Source organism: Acomys russatus, chromosome 31 (assembly GCF_903995435.1).
Source record: "Acomys russatus chromosome 31, mAcoRus1.1, whole genome shotgun sequence".
NCBI lineage: Eukaryota > Metazoa > Chordata > Mammalia > Rodentia > Muridae > Acomys > Acomys russatus.
Genome location: NC_067167.1, coordinates 20354320 through 20366493, shown reverse-complemented (window position 1 = coordinate 20366493; position 12174 = coordinate 20354320). Strand labels below are relative to the sequence as shown.

The 12174-nt window shown below is 36.8% G+C and overlaps 1 long non-coding RNA gene across 1 annotated transcript in view; it reads left to right on the top strand.

Moving 5' to 3' along the window:
- The window catches only part of LOC127183534 (uncharacterized), a 48557-nt gene extending 36523 nt beyond the window's left edge, over positions 1-12034 (top strand). Inside the window, exons 2-3 of the long non-coding RNA XR_007830045.1 lie at positions 10533-10586; positions 11957-12034. This is a non-coding gene — a long non-coding RNA (uncharacterized LOC127183534). The remainder of the gene's footprint in view (positions 1-10532; positions 10587-11956) is intronic.
- The last annotated feature ends 140 nt before the right edge of the window (positions 12035-12174 follow it).

The following is a 12174-nucleotide window of genomic DNA, read 5'->3' as shown; positions in this document are numbered from 1 at the left end:
TTAGGCAAAGTTATGTATGTGGGAAAATGGGGTATGCTTTTGCTTTGCTTGTCTGATTTGATTTTTCTTGTTTTCCTGAATGCTAAGATAACATGTGTGTGCAGCTGTTGTGAGTTGAATATATAGGTTTTAGAGAGCTACTTCCCTCTCTTCTCTTCTTCCCTGACTTCTGCCTATGACAGTCTTCTCACCCTTCTTGAGCCTTGGAGTAGGGGTGTGATATACATGTGACAATCGTGGGTGAAATTGCCACAACCTCTTAAGTTGTGAGCTGCTCTGTCTACCGAACAAAGAACTGTCTACTGAACAAGGAACATTCTCTGATAAAGTCTGAGAGCTCTACTCATCATAGCATATCAAGCTATTAAATTAGCAAACAGTTTTATACAATATTGACTTAGAAAAATAATAGTAGTAATTCACTCCAGGAACCTGGAAGCCCCCCAACATTGGGTTGTCAACTAGATTTATAGTACCAAATGTATGTTTTCTTCCATTCATGTTTAAAGTTTTGGAGAGATCAGGGACACAAGGCACATACCTACACATAATAAAGGCTATATACAGCGAGCCAATAGCCCACATCAAATTAAATGGAGAGAAACTCAAGGAAATTCCTCTAAGATCAGGGACCAGACAAGGCTGCCCACTTTCTCCATATCTCTTCAATATAGTTCTTGAAGTTCTAGACAGAGCAATAAGACAACAAGAGGAGATCAAGGGGATCCAAATGAGAGAGGAGGAAGTCAAATTATCCCTATTTGTAGATGATATGATAGTGTGCATAAGTGACCCCCAAAATTCCACCAGAGAACTCCTGCAGCTGATAAACACCTTCAGCAAAGTGGCCGGGTACAAAATTAACTCAAAAAAATCAATAGGAGCCACACTCCTAAAACAACTCACTTCCCTTCTGCCAGTAACCACCACCTGTCAATAGCTCCTCAGTTAAGAGTAGAAGCTGAGGAGTCATTCTCCACAAACAATGGCTTGGTCTTGTACAGGTCTTGTGAAGGCAAACAAAGCTTTTCTAGTTCACAAGTGTAGTGGTCTTGTCATGGCCAGAAGACACTGATTGTTTGAGGTGTCAACCAGAACTTGATAATGAGACTCTATCATTAAAGACACCACACACTTTAGTCACAGAACATGGAAAAATGAACTGCAATGACCAGGAAGCCACCTCCCTGCTGGCTTCTTGTAGATTGGCCACTTTTCAAAGGATGGATTCACACCAAGGAGTATTTGAGCAACACAAATTGGATTTGGTAAGTTATTTTTATAAAAAAGAGGACGCAGAGTTGAGTAGAAAAACAGTAGAAAGGTTTGGGATATAGATCTGGGAGGAGCTAGTAGAAATAATGAGAGGAGACTATGATCGTGCAACACTGTATGAAATTCTTAAAGATTTAATAAAATATTACATTAAAATATTATTTCCCAAATATTTCTCTCAATTAATGTTTGTTAATTAAAGGAACAGGAGTGCTATATGGTAAGAACGCCGAAATATTTGAAGTAGTGAATACTGCTGCTATCAGTTTATATACATTTAAATTAGAGTAACAGACAATAAAAAAAGTAAATGTTATCATGTGTGTTATTAAGAATATAAGACACATAAAAATAAAATAAACCCACCTTAAAATTTCTTATGACAAGTATAGTCATTATCCCACTCTCTTCTGCACAATTTTTTTGAATTTAACAAGAAGGATGGGAAATAGATGCATAAAAGCCACTCTATAAAGCCATACAAGATATATTAATGAGGAAAAGAAAATAAAAATTTCAAATAGTAAAAAGCAACAGTGGAATAGAAGAAACATGCTTTTTAAAATAAAAATTAAAAAGCATAAAAACCACATACCTTAAAAAGGTAGCATAATCTTAAGACTTAATTCAACTATGGCAGTATACCTGGGCAAATGAGGTGAACATTTTTCTGTATTATTTACTATGAGAAAAGTAAGGTTGAGAGGGATGGATAAGTGAACAATCATAAAGAAAATCACAGTTGTCTATCATCTTTCTAACATCGATCTATATATTTATGTAGCTAGCTAGCTAGCTGTATCTTTTTTATGTTTTTAATTTTGTTTATTCAATCACTTTACAGCGTGATTCCTTTCCCCCTTCCTTCTCCTAGTTCCTCCCTCTTGCCCCATCCCTCCCATTCACCCCTCCCCTTCTTCTTAGAGAAGGCGAGGCCACTGACACCTCAAGTCACAGCAGGACTAAGCATCTTATCCCACTAAGGCCATACAAGGCATCCCAGCTAGGAAAAGGGGATCCAAAGGCAGCCAACAGAATCATAGAAATGCCTTACTCCTATTTTTTGGAGACTCAAACGTTCACCATGCTGTACATCTGTTACATATGTCTAGTCCAGCCCATGCATGCTCTTTGCTTGGTGGTTTGGTCTCTGTGAGCTCCCATAGGTCTAGGTTAGTTTACTCAATAGCCCTTCTTACGGTGTCCTTGACTCCTCAAACTCCCTCAATCCTTCCTTCTGCTTTGCCACAAAATGTCTGAACTCTGCCTCGTGGTTGGCTGTGGGTCTCTGCATCTCTTTTCACCAGCTGCTGTGTGGAGCCTCTCAGAGGACAGCTATGCTAGGCTCCTGTCTGAAAGCACAGCAGAGTATCATTAATAATGTCAGGGGTTGGATCTCTCCCTTGGGGTGGGTCGCAGGATGGGCCAGGCTTTGGTATGCCACTTATTCAATCTGTGAGATAGATATATGGATAGATAGACAGACAGACAGACAGACAGATACTAGATAGGCCATAGATATTAAATCACATATAGACAGACAGAGGAACAGATACATACCTTCATAGGTAAGGTTAATGTTCCTCACCTTTTATAATTATTACTATAAATTAGTAGTAGGAATGAAAGTATATATAGCTTGATGAACAGAATGGAAAATCATAATTCTAAATAATAATTTTATATGAATACCTGAAAAACACTTATTTTGAGAAATAACTAGAAAAATATTTTCAATATTTTTTATAAATATAGTCCTAAGATATTTCTAATATCGATTGGCAGATTTATGCTACTTTAACATGTTTGACCTCCTTAGAATGCAACAGTTTTAAAAATTTAAATTAAAAGCTAAAACTTTTAATTTTAACAAAGAAGAGTGTAAGGTTTGCATTTTCAGCAACAAAACCCTTTGTGTGTGTGTGTGTGTTTGTGTGTGTGTGTGTGTGTGTGTACATTAGAGTAACTCATACTGATTTATTGTAAATCAACTAGATCAGGAAACAGAAAAAGCCAACAATTGTGCATTTTTCCAAGGAGATATTCTTCATATGTCTATGGACTACCTGCCAGTTTCTGACCTCAATATTTTTGGAGAAGTAAAAGCTAATAAACGTCTTGCACATGTCAACCAAATTCATAAAAACATTTCCCACCAGCCTGGAATATAATACTGGCTTATTCTTTGGAAATTTTTTTCTTCAAAAATTAAGCTTTTATACAAACATTAGATATCAACGTAGAGCCAAATGGAGCCAACTACAGTATCAAGTAACTCTGAGCTGCCTAAGAACATCCCCACCACACATTCTAATTCCTGGGAGAAACACATAAAGAGGACTGTATATCCAAAGGGTAGAAACGTTGAAACAGAAAGCTAAAGCACAACAAAGTGAACACTGGAGGCAAGCAAAAGACAACAGCTGGCAAACCAATCAATGAATAAAACCAGAAAAAAAATTAGTAAGAATGTTATTTCCTAAAATAATCCATATCAGCAATTCTATTAAAAGTTAGAGGACTAAACTAATGAAAACAAAAGGAGAGTCCATCCTCTAGATGAGAGAAGCATGGGAGAATGGCAAAGTAGAAGGATCCACAGAGTCCTAGAAACCTACAAGTAGAACATTATGATAGGCAGATTTGGGCCCAGGGGTCCCGCTCAAACTAAGGCACCAGCCAAGGACAATACATGCAGTAAACTTTAAACCCCTACCCAGATCTAGCCAATGGTCAGAACATTCTCCACAGTTGAGTGGAGAGTGGAATATGACTTTCTCACGTACTCTGGTGCCTCACATTTGACCATGTCCCCTGGAGGGGGAGACCTGATGGCACTCAGAGGAAGGACAGCAGGTTACTGAGAAGAGACTTGATACCCTATGAGCATATACAGGGGGAGGTAATCCCCCTCAGGAACAGTCATAGGGGAAGGGAATAAGGGGAAAAGGGGAGGGAGGGAAGAATGGGAGGACACAAAGGATGGGATAACCATTGAGATGTAACAAGAATAAATTAATAATTAAAAATTTTTTAAAAAGGAGAGTCCATCAAAATTAGGAAATATTTTCTTAACTAACCCCCAATTATAAGAAAATATTGAAATAAAATGATACAATTTCATTCAAATCAAAAGCAATGCATGTCCAAGTATATCCAATAAAAACTTGTTTATGGAGGTAAATTAATAGAATGAATGTTTAATCTGAAGGCAAGATAAATTAATCATGATTTAAAATTAAATTTAAAGCATCTAAATAGAAGAAAGGAAAATCAGCCTAGATAATGAAAAATAACAAAGTTATAAAATTAAATTAAATATAATGAAATATAAAATAAAATGAACACAATAAAAAAATTAAATTCAGTATTTGAAATAAAAACAGCATGAGAAGATATCTCATCAGACCTTTCAAACTGAGTTGGACACTAGGGGCCTGAAATGTTGGAAGGTAATAGTTGATTCCTACAGTTCTTTCTCTGACCTTCACATGCACCAACACACACACACACACACACACACACACACACACACACACACACACACACATACACACACCATATACCACACACACCACATACCCCCACACACACCACACATACAAGTACACACACACACACACCACACACGCAAGTTCAAACACACACACACACACACACACACACAGAGCACACCTCACATGCAAGCACATACACACACAGCACACACCACACCACACATGCAAGCACACACACACACCACACCACACTACATATGCAAGCACACACACACACATGCAAGCACATACACACCCACTCACACACTACATACACATTCCACACACACCACACATGCAAGCACACACACACACACATACCACATCATGCCATACATGCAAGCACATACACACCACATACACACATATACCATACATACCACACACGCAAGCTCACACACACACACAAACACAGACACCCTAATAATTATAAAGTAAAAGTTAGTTAATTAATTAATTAAAGTGATAAAATGTTTTTAAGGAACGTACAAAAGTGGTTAAAACTTTATGACTGGCCCATGAAGAAAAGTATTAATATTTCCCATGAATGATTAAAAACTAAATAATAATGTTTCGCAGAAGTTTATGCAAATGAATTTCAATCACATCGTTTGTCATTCATTGAGCTCAATAATCAGTGGACTGTTATATTCCTATGAAATTATTTTAAAGATGAATGAAGCAGTCAGCTAAATAAAGTGGTAATAGTTCATCTTTGCTGAATGGTGGTATTTTTGGGTCAAAACTTTTATGAATTTTTTTGATTTATGAGCTAGTCCACTTTTGCTGCCTACTTGGTAGAATTAAGTAACACCTCCAGAGTTGGTAAAACTCATTTCTGAGTGTGTCTCTGTGAGTTTCTGGCCCATGGACCAGAGCACTAGAAGGGAGGAGCCACTCTGAACGCGGGTAGTATTGCCACTGTATCAGGGGCCCAAAGGGAACACACAGTTGACGAATTGGCATGGGTGCGTGCTTTCGTTACTGCCATTGCCATGTATATTAGACGTCAACATTTTCTGCCATTGAATATGAACTCACACTGGTGTCTCCAGGGAACATTTAGCCTTGGACCTTGGGCTTGGAGCCATTATTGGCCCCAGATCTTTTAAGGCTTCTACCCTCTTGGATTGGGCGTATTCATTAGTTTCCAGGCTTTCAGCAGTTTTTGTGGAACTACCCCACTTCTGGTTCTACAGGCCATGCTAATAACCTGCCACTATATCGCGGTAGGTACGTCCCATTGGCTCTGATTCTTGAGGGAAATCTGACTAATACAATTGCCACAAGTGCCTTTTGATTCCCTGTAAGGAAAGTGATTTTGTTATTCTATCTTGAAAAACAAGAAAACTGAGATGCTTACAGAGTTTGAGTATAAAAAAAAATAGTATTTTGTTAGTGCTGAAGTATAGTGTGTAACCAGGGGCATATAGATTCAGTTAGTGATTAAAATCAATGACACATATGTCCCTGGTGACACGACATTTAGCTAGTAATAGGCAGCTGCAGATATGTTAAGCTCAAAAGCCAAGTGCAGTTCTAGAAACAAACAAAAGAAAGTCATTATGAATTCAATTCTAAAGAAAAGAAGAGTCAGATGGGTGATCAACAAACACTATACATTTTTTGAAAGTTTTAGATTAAATTTTGTTACAAATTCTCAAAAAATTTTTTTTTCTGTGTTTCCAAATATGAACATGGATACGTGAATGTATGTTTTTGCAAGAATGATTAGTGTTGCAAATTATTATTTTTTAATTGTAAAGGAAAGGAAAGGGATTTACAAGATCCAGTAATGATCATGGTTAAGTTGAATGCCAGTTGTCACAGGTGTGACCTTTGAGACTAGCACAACAGTAGAGATGACCTTTGGTCTGAAACCAATCGATCTATCTATTCAGCGTTCCTTTTGTACTTCTCAGTTGCAGAAGGGATGATATGTGAAGCTGACATGAGAATTTCCAAGGCTTCTCTCCGAGAGTCCAAATGATAGAAACGCTGCTTCTCTTGAGTTTGAAGGCTTTTGACTGGGACAAAGTTCGAAGGCCCATGGGTAATGTTTAGAGCAAGCATTTGGAACTTTTGGCTGGTATTTTCCAGTGAAGCATCTCAGACATGTGAACGAAGAATGGGGAGTAGAACGGACTTTTGGGAACGTCAGGAAAGGGCTGTGTTTGGACACCTGTTTGTAATGGGTAGGCCCATCTGCCATTTCTCTTACAGCGAGGAATGTATGAAGAATCCAACTGGAGGAAATAGAATTTCCTTTCAAGTTCATTGGGAAACCTTTAGGATTACTAAATATTAAGTTTAGCATTCTCATTTCACCGACGAGCCTGTCCAAGATTTAGAGATAGGAAAGGAACCTTTCATCTTGTGAGAGTATTGTTTTCTGGATGAAATAGTATTCCTCATGTGATTTGTTATTCAATCATGAATGCTTCAGTTGTACTGAAAATACCTGTGGGCACAGTTATTTTTATGACTTAGCATTATATTTTGCAATAGATACAGATTATTAAGTATTTTGTTCTTTAAAATTACTTTATCTATGTGTTCGTGTTCTTCTATGCTATGGAGAAAACACTATGCTCAAGAAATTGATGCATTTACTAAACATTAACTTATTTGATGCAGATATTAGAATGTTTTGCTTTGAAATGTAAAATATGCATTTCCAAAGCCATTCCTAAGTAACTAGAGGTTAGAGAACTAGTAACAGAGACACCATTTTGGCTAATACTTAGTCTATCACTCGACAAATATGTATAACTCTGGGATCATTTCACTTAATGCAAGTAGTTATTGTCAGATCAGAGATTGAAGTAGTTAAAGTTTAACTACTACAAGTTTCATCTCATCAATCAGGATGCAAGGTGAATAAGTTAGAAACTAAAAAAATTAAATAAAAATGTTTCATTTTATCTTTAATTCATTTTTATTAATCATTTGAAGATTTCACAAGGCGTATTTGAATCATATTAATGCCCCTTTCATCTCATCCCAACGCCTCCCAGATCCATACCTCCTCTTTATTTACCCAAGTTGTGTCAACTTATTTCTTTTCCCTCCAAAGCCATCAAGTATGGATTGTACTTCCCACATACTTGTTGATATGCCTGAGGCCTTCCACTAGAGAATGGTCTGCCTCCCAAGTGCCACACCCTTAAAGAAAACTGACTTCCCTCTCCTAGCATCTATCCTTTCCCAATAGGTCCTTAGGTAGGGATGAAGTTTTGTACTCTCTTTTCCTATCAATGCTGGGATCTTGTGTAACTTGCACTAGTGCAGGTCTTGTGAATGCAACCACAATTGCTGTGAGTTCAAACTGGCAATTTTGTACCTATGTCTGTAAAATAATGTTCCCTTGGCTGCTACCTCTGGGACTTAGAATCTTTCTTCCACAATATTCCCTGTGTCTATAGGAGGTGATGTGCTATAGATGTCCCCTTTAAGGCTGAGCATTAGTAACTCTCTTATTCTTAACACCTCAAGTTGTGGGTCTCTATGTTAATGGCATATACTATAAAAAGAAGCTTTTCTGATTAGAGTTGGGAGCTACACTACTCCATGGATATAACAATAAGTCACTGGGAGTTGGTTTAATACTATGGCCATTTAGAAAAGTAATAGTAGTAGTTTCTCCACTAAAGTCTATGACCACAATTACTTGGCTCCAACACCTAGGTCAAGAATGGGTTTCATTATGTGGTGTAGGCCTTAAATTCAGTTAGAAATTCGTTGGCTATTCCATGACATTTGTGCCATTGTTGTATCAATCAACATATCTGGCCAGTTTGGTCCTAATTAGACCTTGCAAAGTTCACATAAAATTTCCTTCAAGATACTATGGTATCTTATAGCACTATGGATGCTAGCCAATAGAGATAAAGCTTCTTAGTAGGTACCAGCTTGATTTCCCCATGGTCTAATGAAAGAAGTATGCAGTGCTTTCTATCAAGTTCTGAAGGGTGACCAATTGCAATGGCAACAGCCAACGGTGTTTGGCAAGGTCTATGGGACTCCACTGGCCTAAAACTCCGAAAAGTAACTCTTCCCAGCACTAGAATTTTTAACTTTCTGTCCTTTTGAATATGTTTATATATGGGTACATACTTAAGAAACATCTACATTTTCTTTTTCATTATGTTTTTATTATTTAAAAGTTAAATATAAATATAAATATGTTCTGATCATATTATTTCCCTCCTCTAAAACTTTCCAAATCCTTTTCCCTCCCTCCTCACCCAACATTAAGAACTTTCTCAAAGAAACAGGAAACAAAAAGAAACCAATACCACAACAGAAACACCCCAAACCAAGAAAACAAAATAAAACAAAACCAAAAATACAACCTAGCAGGCTATATGTATTCATATGACATTTTTACAAACTAGGCCAAAAAACTAATTATAGATTCATATTAGTTTTTCAATCTACTTAAATAATAAATCTTATCAAGTATATTTAAATCATCATAATTACAAAATGACAGTATATTATTCTATTTGTTGTTCTGTTAAAAGTTAAGATATTGGTGTTTTAGTTAGAAATTGGAATAACACAATAATAAGTGTGTGATCATAAGCACTAGCATTCTTCATTTCAAATAATAGATATTTCACTAGATGTAAATTACGTTTTAAAAAAAAGCGATGCTGTCAGGGCTTTTAGGATATCAGTATCATCTACAGCTGTTTGTCTTCAGTGCACTTAGACCCAGAAGCACCTGTTTCCAAGGCTGCATCTGAGGAAAGTTTAACCAACACGCTGTAAGCTAGCCCAAATAAAATGTTCTGGAGACAGCAAACCTCTTCTCATAATCCCTACTGGTAGTTGGTTTCTTTTGTTAAAAACCGGTAATACTTTACACAATTGTGTCGAGACAAAAATAACCTATGAATGACTTACTGTCTATTTCTCAGCAAAGCTTTGTACTGCCCTTCCTACCATTACCATAGGCGTGAATATCCATGCACAGCTAGGCAAAAAGTGTCACGTAAGCTAAAGTCAGAGATTTGTTTGTGGTTATCATCTTGGATTCATTGCAATATTTATTCTTTTCTACTAGATCTCTAAGGTGAAATATGACTTAAAGACTTAACAGTTTCAATCTGTTTCATGCTATGCAGAGAGAGAGACAGAGAGAGAAAGACAGAGACAGAGAGAGGGAGGGAGAGAGAGAGACAGAGAGACACAGAGAGAGAGAGAGAGAGAGAGAGAGAGAGAGAGAGAGACAGAGAGAGAGAGCAGGAAGAAAGGAAAGAGACAGGGGGAAAAGGAAGGGAACGGGCAATGGAAACGGAGCATACAATTCTCAGTGTCCACTGCTCAGACTTTCCTCCGGCTAACGAGTCTCTCATTTCACTCAACCTTCAACCTTCCAGTAACATGACTGTCGGAAATGCCTCCTTCTCTCTAGCATTTCATCCTTCCTGTAGGCCAATTCTTGTCTAGATTGCTCAATAATAGGCTGTAAGTACTGTATCTCCTGTTGCTAGATCTAACTCTTGGGAGATTTTTAACCCTTCATTGCCAAAAAAAACATTCAAATGAACATAGAAATGGTTGAATGAAACAATGTATTGTAGTCAAAGGCTGACAGAAAACTAATGCCTGACTCGAAGCATTTTGCAGCTACTTTGGTTCATAATGCTTTGTCAGCGCTTTTTTTTTTTTTTTAACCTAAGAGGTTTACCTTATTTCATCTTATTTATTTAGAGGTCTGAGTGTATACTAATGAGAGAGAGAGAGAAAGAAAACATGCTGATTTGGGTAAGTAGAAAGGAGTTGGAAGAGGAAAAATTCTAATTAAAATATATTGTATGAAAAAAATCTACTTTCAAGCCAGCCTTTAATCCCAGCACTCAGGAAGACACGTAGGCAGATCTCTCTGAGTTTGAGGCCAAACTGGTCTACAGAGTGAGTTTCAGGACAGCCAGACCTACATAGAGAAACCATCTCTCAACAAAATCAAAAAAGAAAAAAAAAAATCTATTTTCAATTAAAAAATAACAATAAAAAATAAATTTAATTTATTCAAAAAAATAAATAATTCATAGCAGATGGAAATATTAATCATCATAGTAAAGAATTTTTGGGGGAGAGAAGTTAAATTTAGGCATGTTGAGGTTTTGGAAATAAAATAGCAACTGGGTGCTACTGCAGGGTGGCCAGGGTGCGACTACAAAAGCCGTGGCATGTAGCTTGGGTTATGAGAGAATGCTGGATTCAGAGTCATAACTGCAGGTCTCAGGTATGGTTCATATCATTGAAACATAATTAGTTATGCAAGAACAAAGGCTCTCAATAACCTCTTAAAATACAATCATTTGTTTTGATCACATGCCTGTTGACCTCAAACTGTCTAAGGCTTTTTGCCTCCAAATTATGCATTTTAACCTGAAAAAGAAAATTTTATTATATAAGACATAAATATCTTTGCATGGAAAAAATGATCTATTGTGTCACTGAAGGCTGATTGCCTAACCAGATGTGCCCCAGCTTTATTTTTTTTTCATAAGTTAACATCCTACTGTTTAAAATGAAGATTTCTCTCTCCATAACTTCTTTATCTTCTGCTTTCACGATTAACATCTGGCATCCATCGCAGAATAGTTTGGGAAGCAACTTTGATCATAAGGGTTATGAGAGGACCTGGTTTGTTTGAAATTGAATTTTTATTACTCACACATGGTGCCATTCTTTCCCATTTTCTCTTTTCTTCAAAACTCAAAATTAGAACACTGGCAAACTTGGTTCCAAATTCTGAGGAAATATTACTGGTTCTGTGTGGACTATCATGAAGATTTGTGAACTTTTTTTCAGTTACTTTAACAGATGCGTTAGTTTCTCCTCTGGAAAGATTTTGCTCAATTTTGCTAATTATTCACTTTACAGATTTTTTTTAAAGCACCGTTTTCTCTTTAAGGAAAAGGGTTAATATGCTCTAAGAAATCTTTAGGCTATGATAAAGAAAGGAAAAGAGTAATTTATTATAACACAAAATACATTCAATTAAGTACCCATCGAGCCTAGAATTGGAAAAAAGAGACACTTTAGATGGTGAAAATTTATTCTTTTACAGATGGCAAATCTCATGGCAGAGGCAGAAACTGTTCCCCTTTGCTGTCATCTCTTAACAGGGTCAGCATTTGGTAAAACCTGCAGATGCAATTCTGTTCTCTACTGTGCAGCTCTGCAACTAAGCAAGGGCAATAAGGCATGCTGCCTTACACACGCCAGGCAAGCAATCTAATATTTACCTACATCTTAAACCATTATTATTATTATTATTATTATTATTATTATTATTATTATTATTATTATTATTTTCAGTGCTGCAAGTGTCCTGCCAAACCAG